The 7,304-nt window shown below is 36.3% G+C and overlaps 1 long non-coding RNA gene across 1 annotated transcript; it reads right to left on the bottom strand.

Annotated features, from left to right (window-relative positions):
• Positions 1-294: 294 nt before the first annotated feature.
• LOC131692828 (uncharacterized) lies at positions 295-1,586 on the bottom strand. The gene is made up of 3 exons (XR_009306072.1): positions 1,486-1,586; positions 698-1,426; positions 295-641 (listed from the first exon to the last, which is right to left on the bottom strand). It is a non-coding gene; the product is annotated as an uncharacterized LOC131692828 (long non-coding RNA).
• Positions 1,587-7,304: the final 5,718 nt, after the last annotated feature.

Raw genomic sequence — 7,304 nt, 5'->3', positions numbered from 1 at the left:
GAATTCCGGCTCATTTCTGACTGAACTTTACTGAGAAACATCCGGATTATGACTTGCAATTCTGAATGGTTTCTGTAAGAAGAAATGCAACAACCGATTCCTATTTAAATTGGTTCATGATCGATTGTTGCATTTGAACTGGAACTAAACCGGTTTACATCCAGTGAAGAAATTGGCCGTCAAAATTTTGTTTTGGATACAACACAATGCAGTCTTTCTTTTCTTATGGAATATTTTTACAATAATAATTAAAGAAACTTCTGTTTATTAAATTTTATGGTTTTTAGTAAGTATTGTATAAAAAAGTTGTCCTTTTATTTGTTGTCAATACGTGCGCGGGAAACTTCAATAAAAGTTTGGACGAGTCTATTCACAGTTGTCCTCTGACTGTGCGGAATTATATTATATATGGCACATGCCAGAAAGTCCCAAAACATTCTAAAATTAGGTGGCACCTCCACTCCGAGAACTGCGTAGCATTTGAATAAAATTTCCACTGCATGAATAGAATTGTTAGTCTCGAATATAACTTTTTTCTCACAAATGACGGCATAATTTCCTCTTTTCATCGGGCTTGCTACGCACACCATGTGTAGTTTGGAATCAGTTGCGGGGGATGCCACGTATGTATCTAAGCACTCCTAATGATGATATAAAATCATTACATCTAACCTTATGTATATTATATTGCATTTACCCCAATCCAACGAATTAAAATTGAAGCCGAATGTTCTTCGCCTACAGTTGGACAGCCTACCAGCGTTATTTTTTGTCCGCGAATTGGCATATGAGAAATTATTCTCAAGCATCCTCGAATGTGATCTGTGAATAGTTTTACAAATTTAAAATTTTATGACAGACCTTTGGGCTAAATTAAAAAAAAATATATCTCACCATCTTCTACTCTAGAGAATCTGGACGGTGAATAAGATAGACACTGAGAGAAGACATCCTCGATTTTGAGACCTTCTGTTCTGTTAGGATACAATCTCTCAAACATTTGACGAATCTAGAAAAAGTGATATGATATAAATATTCATATGTTCCGTGAATACCATAAAGTGAAATAGTAAATAATAAAAAATAAACATGTTACCACCAATCCTTCATATGAACACAGGTGTGGAAACATATCCAAGATATCATTAACGGGTTTCTTTTCTTTTAATAACAGTTTGAGGACTGGAAAGCATCGGTCCATTTCATCACAAATATGTTCTGCTACTGATGCCGATGCAAGCATTACTCGGAGCAATTGAGCCCGCTCTACAAGTTCAGTTGAAACGGACTCTTCTACAGGCATAGTTCCTCGATTATATTTATGTTTTCCTGCAGGTAGCTGTTTGATGACATTCCGGATGCGATGAAATATCATGCCAGTATGAGCACCCTTTTCCTTGCCTCCGTTGCGCCAAAAGAAAAATGACTAGCATGAAAATAATTATAATTATATTAGAGAAATTAAATAAGCATAGAATAACAAACCTCATCAGGAGCAGTTGGTGTGACTCGCGTATTACTAAGTTGTGGAAATAATTTTACGATTTGAACAGCTGCCGCATGCTGTTGATCAACAGAAGGATACCTGCGCATTTAGAGATCATTAGTTCGTTACTCCGAAAAAGACCAAAAAGATTCCGTGAAAGATTAAGTTCTAAATTTCTTAAAAAAAATCTAAATGGTAAAAGTATGAACGGTATTTGATTCGTAATTCTTTGCATGCTGGGACACATCTATTATTTTCTGAAGAAAATCGGTCAGTTTATTACTGTTTTAAAAGTCTGTAAATGTCTGGACCAGGCATACGCAGAACTTTTTTTTAATCACCGATATCATACTTTTTGATCTGCCTCTCGTTTCTTCTGCTGCAAATTTTGTGCATTGGACGTATTCGGTCTATCCACTCATTGAATATTTACTAGAAGTATATGCTAGAAAATGCATGAAAATTCTCGACAAACATATGATTACGGCCTAAAAGCCAACTGTCAAAATCTACTTTGAATGGAAATTCCGGACAAACCGTTACACGCCAATCACAGATGTTGGTAGTAAACGAAAGAGAAAAGTTTTCTCTTTCATAAACTGTTGTGAGCTGTGTTCGACTAGTAACGGTTTGTCTGGAATTTCCATTCAAAGTGGATTTTGACGGTTGGCTTTTAGGCCGTAATCATATGTTCGTCGAGAATTACAGCAAAAGAGACGGGAATGAAAGTATGCTAATTCTGCATATTTTTGTTTCTCAGTGCAGCAAATCTGTCCACAGTCTGTAAATCTGGCATCGCTGTTGCTCGATTCAACGACATTGCGGCTTAGTTAGACCCTTTGGTCGATTTACGATTGAACTGTATATGTAAACAAATAAACACGCTCGCTATAAACAGAAATTGTATACCTTTAAATTCTGTTGGTTTAAATGTTTAAGTTATTATAATTCGTCGTCGTCGGTCGTCTTTATAATTTTGTGCCGGAACATGACGAATTACGCTTTCTAAGTACCACCGTCAAAGACGCATGTACGTTCTTATGCCGAAGTTTATAAATCGAACCAGATTGAAGATGTGTAAAGAATGGTCAATATTGAAATCAGGATGCGAAGAACTGATAACTATGTGGTTTCCTCTAGCAGTTTGTACTGTGTTTCATACATTTCTTTATATTTATAATCAGAAGTGAAGTTGTTTGGCCGTGCTTCATTACTATGCATACTTCATAGTTTCATAGGCTCAATGAAGTAATAATGCATGATACTGATTGACTACGATGTTTTTTGAAATAGAAGCTTCACAACGAAAGGCATTGCTTTTCTCTGCTCATAGACAGTGTTAGATCACCTGCATATTTGCTCGAAGGACTACTAAGGGCCGATTTCTTCATTCTCGCCTAACGTCTTAACCAGGTTTAAACGTACTGGTGAACCCGGTTTAAAATTTAAGCGAGGATAAAGAAATTGGCCGTAAGCCCTATAAATATGTATAGGCATTGCGCATTTCGCCGCAAGGTTGCTCTAGCGGAGAGACTCGTGCGGTTCAATGTAAACAATTCATTCTATCACACTTTAAGGAGTGTTCATAGTTTGATGCACTAGTAGAGTAACAAATAAAACTTTCTACTTGCCTTTGACCGTCCATTATTTGAGTCTCCATTTGCTTGCATGCGACTCGTGTAAGATGATTTAAACCGTCCTTATCTGGTACGATCCCTTGATCCAAAATTGGATATAAAATTTTCATTCGGAATTTTGCGTCATCTTCGAATGTCGAACGGTTAATCTGAAAACGTTAAATATGTATAGTACGACAAGCGCTTACAGTAATTATAGTAGAAAGTTTACCAAATTTTGAACATTAGTGGAAGTCTCATCAATTTTATCTTTGGTCGGATTAGCTTCAGAACTATAGTTTTTTATTATGTTAAGAATTGTTAGACGGGATCCTTTTTCGATTATCCCCATTTCAACTAGGTCGGCATCGTTGAGCAGAACTAGGTTCTGATCGTTTTTTTTTGTTCTGAAAAGAGCGAATAAGTATATATAAAGGTTTAAAGTGACATCTCAAGTTGTTTGCACTACCTTCTTGATTGTTGTTTATTTTATTATAAATTTATTTCCAAGTTTATTTCCCTACTAACTATCTACATATTTCAAACTTATATAGTAGTTTTCTTCTGAATCTCCGTATATACTCCATAAGTTGTATGTTTTTTTCGTTTGCAAGTTCTTGTGTGATATGCGAATAACTTGACTGTCAGTTTTGAGTTTGTAACTGTTGTATTGTAAACAATATTCGCATTCGAGATGCTGTATTAGGCAAACAATTTGATTATCCGATTGCAATATATCTATTATCAAACCATAGGACATTTCGTTGCATACTTGGTATTTCGCTATCAGTCCCGGCCGAAAGCTTGTGTTATTTATTTTCATATGGTTTATATATTTGATTGAATCTGGTAGATCCCGGATCAGGAGTAAATTACTTAGAGATTTTTTGTGTATGTGCTTTGACGAAACGATATCTACCGTACCAATTTCGTATGAATGGTCAAGAATAGTGGTTATCTGTGCTAGATTCAGGCGCTTAGCAAAGCTGTTTGTTAAATTGATGAAATTGTTGCATGTCTTCGCTTGGGATTTAGACTCCTTGAATTTCGCTTCGAAGCGTAAGCAACTATGATTAACAACTGGCCCATCCTGACGAATTATGTAGGGATAATGAGAGATGTGATGGAATTTATTGGTAGGGTTGATGGCAGGGAAGCAGGATTTGAACAACTTGTAAAAACATTCGATTTCGTTTTCCAGATCGTTAATCTGATTCAATGTTAGCTTATTGGAGAAACTATAATAAGTTATTTTCATGAGAGCTTTAAGCAATGATGATAAATTTGAATTAAATCCGAGAATCTGGTTGAACATAAAAGGGAATGCTCGAAGGAGAAGCCAACATTGCGAAGCTGACTGAGGAATAGCATGTCCACGTGCTTTTAACTTCTCGCAAGTAAAATTAGCGGTAGGTTTATCAGCCGATTCAGTTATACCGTATTCGTAATGCTGTATAATTTGGTTGACTTGACTAATCGTTATCACTTTATGGATATTTACAGCTTCGTTCAAAACACATTTGATTACGACCATGACGACGCCTTCCAAAAGATCATGCATTGGATCAAACGTGTTATTTTCCGCTATGTTGAAATATTTAACTTCATTCAGTGCTGATTTTCGAATGATTCCGCATTGTGAAGGTGTTTTAGTTCCGCTTTGAAGAGCATTTAAATCACCTTGTATGCTTTCTTCAGTGCGATGAGGGAAGGTATCACCAATGTTTCCACAATGAAGTGCAGTACGCGTCGCATAGCACATTCTACAGAATAGACTTGATTGGGGCCCCATTAACTCGAAAATTTCATGAATTGCCAGCGTGTCCCCCAAAACATGCACTAGAACTGCCCTCATCGTAAACTTTTCACTCCCATATTGTACTACAACACCATCATCTGATTCAAGCTCACGCAAATCTTGAATCAGCGGTTTCATAACGTTATTGTAGCCATATTTTTTTACATCTCTTGAGCGAACTGTAAGCGTTAGATATATCCTGTTGGAGGATGAATTAATTGCGGGGTGGAGATTCTCAATTTTAACACTGAAATTGGTAAGTTTTTTTTTTTGATTTGCGTGATCCCAAAGGGTTCAGATATTCGACATCGTCCAGATGAAGCGAGAGTCGTAATGCATCGGGAAACCGTGTCAGGAACGGGTGTGTTTTGAAACGTTGACCATCTTTGAAACCGCACAAGATATCGTCATTCACTGCTTCTTCTGCTATCATCTTGCGAGCTCCGGGATTCTTCATAACCAGTGCTAAAATGCTGGTTAGTGGAATATAGTGAGCAACGTCTTTCACTATTTGTACACTTTTTCTTTTGTCTAGTTTGGTAATCGCAGGGACAGTTTTAGTGATTCTAGTTCTTCCCAAGACTTCTTCCCTAGGGTTTGGAACAGCACAACCCGCAACTCCAGACAAATATGCTAGGTTGTCTTTTGGAGAAGCTACGTCTGCAAAAATTCCATCCAAAGATGCGTCGTTTATAAATTTCAAAGCGTCGGTATCGTTTAATGGGATCGACTTCGATTTCAAAAATTCTCTGAATAGATTCAACATGTAACACTCGTAATCTTCTATAAGATTCGAGGTAACCTGTAAGAACTTTTTGATTTTTGTCTCGGGAAGAGATACATCTTTTCGCAAATCTGTGGCGAATTTACTAATTTTCTTAGTAATTTCATCCAACGATGGCGCCGTTTTAAAGAATATGGTATTCGTTATTCTCAACAGATAATCATCATCTACGAGCATATTTTCCGGATGATTATTTTGAATTTGTTCAACAGCGTCATGGTCGTATGAAATATTTGTAGAATTTTCTGTAATTAGTGGATGAACACTCTCTATGTGCCGTTTCAAGCTCTTAAACCTCTGGTACAGTGAACCACATTCTGAACAAAGGAAAGGTTGAGCGGCTGCTTTGCTGGTGTTCAAATTGTGTACCAACCGGAAGTGTTCCTTCAATTCATCCACGTGTCCAGGAATCATCTTCCCACAATTTGGCACATGGCATGAGAAACCTGAAACCTTACACTTTTTTCCAGTATATATATATATATATATATATATATATATATATATATATATATATATATATATATATATATATATATATATATATATATATATATATATATATATATATATATATATATATATATATATATATATATATATATATATATATATATATATATATATATATATATATATATATATATATATATATATATATATATATATATATATATATATATATATATATATATATATATATATATAATATAACGTGAATATTACCTCGCAACTTCATTGCAGTTTCAGCATCCACCTCTTCCGAAATCTTCTGCATGCTGGTTGTTCAAATCCACTCTTTCAATTAAAATGTATTTTACACACTACAACTCTAGCTTCAACTATTATAAATATTTGAACAAATTTTTATTTGTGAAAAAGTGATGAGCGATAACTAAACGAGCGTGTACCTACTAATGGAAAATGGCGGATGACGCTTGGAATTTTTAACTTGGCGAGAAACGGCTTTTCCGTTTGGTAACTCCAAAACGGTTTCTTGTGTAATACCCAAAAATAGAGTCAGAGTTACTCAGAGATATTATACATGACAACTCAATTTTTGACGTTTACGAACATCATTCAAAACTGAGTTCAAAGTACTCAGAATCTGAGTAACTTTTTACGAGCGTGAATGACATGTTGCGCGACGTCATTCGCTCAAACCGTAGTGATTGAGTTACCCTAGTTAAGAGTGCTCCCGCGTGAGTTACTCCTCCGTCCCAGACGTAAACGTCAGACTTAGAGGACTACCACTCACACAGCTGACAATATACCTAGGGTAGGACTTAGTATTGTTGGAATTAATTGAGCTAATCTAGAGTATGTTTTCATTGTGGCGAAGCCGACAATCAACATTGTAACCAGCGGTTACAGTGAAGAGACAGAAGTAGAAGCCTTAAGCCTGGAGGCGGAGATTGTTGTCAAGGACCTGAATGAGATAACGATGTAAGACGAGCTGAGAGGTGCACTGCAGCAGTGGGCGAGGTGCACATGGCGATCAGGTTAAAAAAGGGGCAAGGAAGAACTCAGACAGATATTATTCGTTTACCGGTAACAGCTGCTGACAAGGCGCTGAGAGTAGGCTAAGTTACGGTTGGTTGGTCGAGATGCCCATTGTGA

This window comes from Topomyia yanbarensis, chromosome 3, assembly GCF_030247195.1.
Source record: "Topomyia yanbarensis strain Yona2022 chromosome 3, ASM3024719v1, whole genome shotgun sequence".
Taxonomy (NCBI): Eukaryota; Metazoa; Arthropoda; class Insecta; order Diptera; family Culicidae; genus Topomyia; species Topomyia yanbarensis.
Note: the sequence above shows the minus strand (reverse complement) of the source record. Positions and strands in the feature narration are given on the sequence as shown.